An 8,135-nucleotide genomic window follows, 5' to 3' on the forward strand; every position below is an offset into this window, starting at 1 on the left:
CAGGGGAGAAAGTGTGACTGTAGAAGACTGCAGAGTACCCAGGACCTGGAGATTATCATCCCTGACTTTCAAAACAGGATAATTTTGTTTAAGACCTATACAGAGAAAGGGAGCTAAAAGTGACAAATTAATATTAACTGTTCTGCAAAGATGGTGTAAAGAGTTTCATCTCTGACTCATAACAAACTAAGAAAAAGATACTGGTGTATCTTATTTATAGAGGCAGACTAATTGGAAGATAGATTTTGAGTGGGTTTGTGGATAGAATTGCTGAGGAGCCCAGGAAATGTATCCAATGCAAGGAACACGGTAAGAGTAAGATATGTAATCTCTAAACTGTTGCTGAGCAAACACACAAAAAACTTCCTTCCTATTCTTCCTCCATCAAGAATAATATTGCTAAAAAACCTACATTTACTGGGAACCACTGAAATTATACAAGCACGCACTTTTAGAAAAGGTTTCTCTACGTTTTTCCCTGCAATTCAAATAACAGACTACAACCAGGACTGAAATTCACATATAGAGTACTGGTGTTTTAGGGATGCTGACAAAGATCACTCTATGAAATTGTAGTAAATTGGTTTCAAACATTTTAATGGGTGGAAGTTATGTCCTGGACTGACACTAGATCACAATTAGTGACGTATTTTTCAACTCTTGTTTGGAACTGCTCAATAATGTTCTGAAACCATAAATTCAGTATATTAACATTCCCCAGATTCCTAGTTTCATAGTTGCTCTCTGCCTAGTGCACCGTGCTCGCCTAGTTTTGCCACTGCAAGTCCCAGTACAACAGGGGGACCAGGAGGTCAGTGGGATGGTGCTACGTGGCACCAAATGGAGAATTTTGATCTGGGAATTGTTAGAAGCCTCTGCAAATTACACCAACACACCCGGGAAAATCTATCCCGGCATGTAGGATTAAGTGCAAAAGTAGGTTTTGTATCAGTTTTGCACTCCCACACTCACAACTTGAACACTGTCTGTGATACGATGGGAGGATCTGTCCCTTCCTGGTGAGCTTCTAAAAAGAAATGCAAAAAAACATTCATCAGGATTTTATGGTTCAGCTAAAACCTTCACCCTGAGTGGACAATTAATCACTGCTGCATCTGTTAACTTCTGCTCCAACATGTGAAAGCAATAGCCGATTCACCAACACATCCAGTGAACACTGAGCCCGAGGAGGGATTTCCTTCAACATAGCAAAAGCAGATACCAAGGAGGTCCTTGCGTGGCTTTCAGAAGCATCTCTGCCAGGTGATCCAGTCCCCAGACAGATACAAGAGGAGTTACTCCCTGCTCATCTCAGATAGAAAACGGCCCATCTCAGAGTGTTTTAAAAATAACCCTAAACAGCAGCAGGAAATGTCTTTGTGGTATTTCAAGTTACTTGGCATCAAGTCCCCGCCTGCTGTCCCTTTTCTGGAGCAGCAGCAGTCTCGTAATAATAAAGGCTATATAAAAAGCCATACCACTGGAGAACTGCGATACCTGCAAAGGTGTCAATAACTGAATCTGCTTAAGCAAAGGAAACTGCCACACAAAGAGTGGGATGGAACCAACAGTCACAAATAGATGCAACACCTTTGCCTGTAATTAATAGATCATTTGCCAGTACCCTTTAATTAGTGTCCTTTGATTTTTGTTAGGTTTCAGTCAAAAATATATACTTTAGGCTAAAAGAAATTTTGACCAAGTGAGCCTCCACATAAATCATTGCACAATGTATATCCAGGGCTAGTGAGGCCCTTTGCCTTAGGAAGATACTGTGACCACGAAAATGTTATTTTATTTTGCCTTCCCTACCATGACACAGCCACAAAAGGAAAAATATATGTAACTTTGGGTGAAGGCAGTGCTTGATTGCCTTATGAAATGGATTATTTCCCCCACCCACCTTGGACAGTAGGGAGCTGCACGAAGTGACCCGGTGCCTGTATATTTTCCTGTTGCCAAGCTCTGCATATCAAGAACAGCTTATTTATTGTTTTATTTTGAAATAAAAAGTTGCTGAATAACTGTAACAAAGGACCCATCTGCAAAGGTCACAAGAAAGGCTTTCTTTGAAGTTTCCAGCAATTCCCAGTTGTCCTGAGACTTTCAACTGTATAATATTTGTTGAATTTCTGTCATGCAAAAATACAGAAAGTACAAGAAAGGAAGAAAAATGGTTCCTTGACTTGTTTTGTATGGTAGGTATTTTTCATTTTTAATTTCTCTGAACTACTTTCATGTGCAAAAAAAAAAAATATCTACTACTAACATGCAATATTCCTAAGACAAGGAAAGCAGGTATGTGTGAGTCAACAGAGAGCTGTAGTTTCAGTTCCTTCCCTGTTCAGTGCCACACTTGCATGCTGGACCTACGCTCCCTCAACGAGTACAGAGAACATATTTACTAACTCTGACTTTAATTGCAGACTTCCCATTTTAGCAAAAGTAAGTGCAGAATTTTCAGTGAAGATCCTAGTTCCTAGTATTAAGTTCTAAGGAAACATTTAAAATGAAAATACAAAAGCAAAAAAAAAAAAAGCCCAATCCACTCCAGCATAAGAAACTCATTTAATTAGATCCCTTAATTATTCATTATTCCTTTTCCTATATTCAAATGGCCATCTTTGTCTCATTCCCAAAGGATCCTCTCCATAATTAAGTAAAGGAATCATTAAAATCTCAACAAGCTGCCTGAGTAAGATTTCAGCACTGTAAGAGTTCTGCACGCTCTATGCAGCAGTGACTTGACTTTTATAGGAAAAATGTGTAAAAAGTAGAATCATTAACAATCAATAGCAAGAGGCAGAAGGTTATGAAATGCATATTTTTCAGGTGACGTTTTTCTCATTTTCCCATAAATAAAGTCATATACCAGTCATAAAAACTATAAGTTTACACTTAAAACAATGGCATGTGAAAATTCTCCGTTTTCTGAAAACAACAACCGACATCAAAGATCATTCAGGGTCATTTTAGAAACAGAGATTTACATTTTATTTGGGGGGGGGGGAGGGGGGAGGAATTTCAGTGCCAAAATCCTGCTGGAACAAACCCTTGGATCAAGAAAGATAACTACCAGAGACTGGTCAAAACCAAAAAAAATTCACTGCTACTACAAAAATTCAGAAATGTTGTTTATGCATAAATTTCACATAAAGCTATTAATGTCCACAGGAGGCCAAGTTCCTTCTTGGCCTGGCAAGAGCAAGCCAGCATATGAAAAAAACCACCTGTATAATAATTATAATTATCACAGAATAGGTGCATTGATGTGGCGCCTGAAAACCCAGGTAATATTAGTGCCCTGTTCAGAACAACATAGTAAGAGGCAATTCCTGCCCTGATCTGTTTGTAAGCTAAATACACAGTATACAGGGGGTGAGGAGCAATGTATTATTCCTGCTTTAGAGAGGGGTAACTGCGAATTGGAGATGATGAGGTTGGAAGGGGGATTGCTTTGTTTGTATTGTATGGCAAACTGAACGTAAGTTAACAGAAGGCAAATATCAAACTGGGGATGTAAAAACAGAAGTAACAGCCTCGAAGACATAGGAAAAATATCTCTCTCCTACACAGCTTTGCTTGGGTCTCAGCTGGAACAGTGTGTCCTATTTCAGGCACTAAATTTCTAGGAAAAAGTTGTCAGCTGGAGATGTGAAGAATTTATTGCTTTAACTCTGAAATCACTCTTCTTCACAAAACAATGCTGAACGCTTCTCTGAATCTGTGGTTAGTAATAAATAGCTTTGGACATGCATATCCACACACACACACTTAGCAAAGACAAATACCAGTCAGCACTGCAATCTTGCTCATTTGCCTGCCTCCTCCCCCTGCTTTTTCTTTTTCCCCCAAAACAGGAAAACCCATATGATTGGATGTAAACTTGCATAAGAACTAAAGGTGCTTTTTAATTTTTTTTTTATTATAATTTTTTTCTTTCTGTTCTTGTGTTTTGTTTTGTTTTAAAGTAGTTCGTGGAGGGGCTGGGAAGGAGGAAGGTTGCATGGAAGTTTTATTCAGAGATAAATGCCTTTTTCTTCTTCTAAAGATAGCATGAATTCTACCTAAAATATTTGATGAACCTAAACTTTAAATAATCAATACTACACAGAGCAGAAGATAAGAAAATATACAGGAATTGTCACCCTAGAACAGAAGTGGAACAGCTTAAAGAGTACTAAAATAGGTACATAACAACAAGGTAAACTCCATGCAGTTCATGCTAGGACACTTGAATTACAGAGGCTTAAGATAAAATTCCAGCCGCTATAGGTTGGGGGTTTTTTTGAGACCTCCTGGAAAATAGGCAGGATACCAAAAGAGTGTTGAAGGGCAAACTTGGTACTAAACTTGAAAGAACAGGGTGGAGAAAGAAAATTTGAAAGAACAGGAGATAATAAAATTGTACACTGGTCCAGTTAATGTCCAGTCCTAGAAAACTCCTGTATCAAAGAATTTGTCATCACCCAGAAGATAATGGGATGAACTGCAATCAGTCTGGATTTGTCAAGAGGAAACTGTATAAAATTAATTTAATTTTCTTTCATGAAATTGACAGGTGACAGGTGTTGAAGACAGGAGAAATGCAATACCTGACATTCTCATAAGCAAGGTAAGGGACATACGTTGATGAAAAGACTGTTAGATTAATCCAAGAGGGATCTGGTAACTGAACTCAGGAACGAGATAATAACATTCACTGTCAAAATGGATGGATGTTCTCCAAGAGCCTGTCCTGGCTTTGCTTCTCTCCAGCATTTTCATTAATGACTTGGACAATAGAAAAGAAAGTTTGTTACCAAGACAGACAACAGGAAACTACAAGAAGTGTATGCATGTTAAAGAGAGAAATTTTAGATCAAAATGATAAGTAAGACCAGAAGAATGGTTTGGGGAAAAAAACAACCAAAACAAACCAGATTAATTTCATTGAGAATGATAAGGAGGAAAAAATCCATTTGCACAGGCTAAGGAACAAGTAGTTAAGACTGTTCTTCAGCAGGGTCTGGATGGTATAAAACATTGCAAGTTCAACATGGGACAAAAGACAAACAGCACAGTAGAGTGTAGAAGTATATCCTGCACAATAAAACAATCTTTCTCTTCTATTCAGCATTTGCAAAGCTGCAGGTATACTGTGACTGACTTCTGCTATTCTGCTTCTAGAAAGATATGAATATTTGGAAAACAACAAGAGCAATCAAAAGCCTGTAAAACACAACCTCATTTAGCCTAAAGAAAAGATGACTAATGGTACATGGCAACAGTCCTCAAGTCCATCAAAGCCTGCCAAAATGCAGAAGGAAATAGTCTGTTCTCCACTATTACTATGGATAGTAATAGGAGTAAAAAGTTTAAATTGCAGCGACACAGATCTGGGTAAGATACTACAAAAATTTTTAACAATAGGAATAATGAAGGTCTGCAACAGAATGCAAGAGAAACTTGGCAACTTCATAACTGACCTCTAAGAAAGACATATAGGATCCATACTACTACAGAGGCTCATGAAAGTCAGGCTCCTAAATAGCACTCTGAATCAAAGCATCCCTGTGTCCTAGATAAACATGTGATCTACCTAATACAACTTAATACATAAGTGAGCGTTAGAAGGCTAATGTGTAAGTGATTGTCTAAAACATAAAAATACCAACAACATTATTAAATGTATAAATGTTTGAAGAAACCAAAAAACTCTTGTCTCCCTGCCCACTTGCCAGACTAGAAACCCGAAGGAACTACATACTAGATGTTTACAAGGCTAGTTATCTGGCCATTTACAGACAAAATCTTTGCCATATAAAATTCTAACTATGACCAGAATGGAAACTTTACAGCTTTTCCCTTCTAAAATACATATTCTGATCCATTTGGCAATATTTATGTTAGTGACACTCATGACCATCCTATGGCCACCGTACTAAGAGAACCACAGACATCCCAGCTTCCAAAAGTCTGTTCTTAATTGAACCTTACCGTGACAGCACAAAACTATTTTATTGATTTCAGTGTTGTATGCTTTAATAAGGTTGGGCATTTAGAAATATATTTTCAGTTCCTAATATAAATATCTATGACCCTGTAGCATGCTTCACATTATCAGAAGAATTTGCTGCAGACACCAGAGCTCCAAATGAAGATCCAAATCAAAAGAGAATAGTGTTGTGTCTGAATTATTCTGGTGAGTTTGAAAGTCTTAAAAATGCATTTCTTAGTGTATCCAAAATAGAATAAAAACCAAAATCTACAATTAGTTCATGGGTTTAACAATGCAGAGGAATTAAACACAATAAACTATGTAGAAATATACAATATGCTGAGAAGTCTGCTCTAAATTACAGGCATGTTACTGAATTCTACTCTAAAAAAAATGGTGGGAGCCCATTAGTTGTCCGTTTAAAACCGAGCTAGAAAATACAGAAAAGAATTGCAAAGAACAATTCTGCATTGTCAGGATAATGGCTAAGATGATCTAATAGGCTTTTTCTATCTCTTATCTTCACATTTTGATTACTTCTGTGAGTAGAAGTCCTAGGCACCGTTTTTTTCTTACACAACAAGATGTTCTGTTCTACTGCACACACAAAAATGCAATTTTATATGGACTCTTTATAGAGACTGCTACATTTTTGGTGTTAAATTACAAAAACACTACATATAATTACAGCTGTTTAGAGATATCAAAGTAGTTAATAATGTCTCTTCTAAATATGTATTACATAACTTATAAAAGCAGAAAAAAAATTTAAAGTTTAATCTGTAGCCTTAGAGCCGCTTTCTAGACTTATAGTATACGTTCTGAAGGGTATTCTCAGGCTGCGTGAAGACAGGCTAACCAACATGCAAGTTACAGAGGCCACAATCCAGTACAAATGCAGTTTGAGTAGCTGTGTCGTTTGGCAGAGGCTACGGATACAGTGATAATGAAAAACAAGTTTTGGACTGCATCACAAGAACTGCGTGTTTGTGAACAGTAAATGAACAATTTACATACTATTTGGTGAAAAAAAAAGAAGCACTAATCAGAATCAGCTAGTTCGCATAGGCTTCCAGTGCGTAGGCTGAGTAATTGTCTCATCATGATAATAGCCATTATGATAACCATGATCTCATCATTGCACTCAAAGATCCAAAATGCTGCCGGTACTCTTACACCCACAACAAGGCATACTCCATCTTTGCATTTGAAGAAAATCCTGCTCTGCAGCTTCAACCCTTGGCTGTTAATGCAGGCAGGGTGTAATCTTGTTATTTTTCATGCCTTTGCTTTTAAACCACAAACCCTCTAGATTTTCTTTGTAGACAGAAAAGCGTAGACTGTAATTCCTGTTGTTACAAAGGCACTTCCCATTACACCATTAATAAAAAACAAATAGCAAAGTTAGCAGCAGTAATAAAAACTAGCAGTGTACACCTCATAAATAAAATAAAAATTGAGATGCAATTTTTTCCCACCTACTTTCTGCTTCACAAAAGCAGCAAGTTACAGTGTGTTCTGCACTGGGACCAGGGCATAAAACATGCCTTTTGCCACCACTTCCCTCTCCCTCCTATCTTACTAGAGGCCTGGAGCCATCTATTTTTAAGTGTAGTTATATTGTTTTCCCTAGTTTAACAAAGCAGTGAAAATTAACACCAGCCATAGGTCTGGTTAAGCGCATAAACTCTGGCAAAAGGAAGCAAGCATTCACTAGTGTTCCATCAGCAACATCCAAGGCAAAATCCAATGTACAAAAAAGACAGACAGACAACAGTTTTCCATTCCTGATGGATAGGCAGGAAGAGCACCCATGCTGCAGTGTATTCACGCTACATACTGACACGTGGCCTGTCTTTGTCTCTTCTAAAACAGGATGGAAACAACTGTCTCCATGATAAATGTATTACAAAGAGCATACCCACATAACTGAAGCATCTCTCCTTTTGCCTTAGTAAGATACTCGCGTAGTCGTGTAGCGACTGAGTTCACACACAAGGACAGGCCAAAGGAGAGAGAAGCACTTTAATTTGCAACAACTTAAAAGCACTGAGCAAGATTTTGCATCAGTACAAACTGGTGTCAGGGAAGGCCAGCTGGATTTCTACCCTCCAGCCTCATTCTCACCTGCTTTAGGCACTGGATATTCAGTGCC

This window comes from Platalea leucorodia (assembly GCF_965183815.1).
Source record: "Platalea leucorodia genome assembly, chromosome: 4".
NCBI classification, from domain to species: domain Eukaryota; kingdom Metazoa; phylum Chordata; class Aves; order Pelecaniformes; family Threskiornithidae; genus Platalea; species Platalea leucorodia.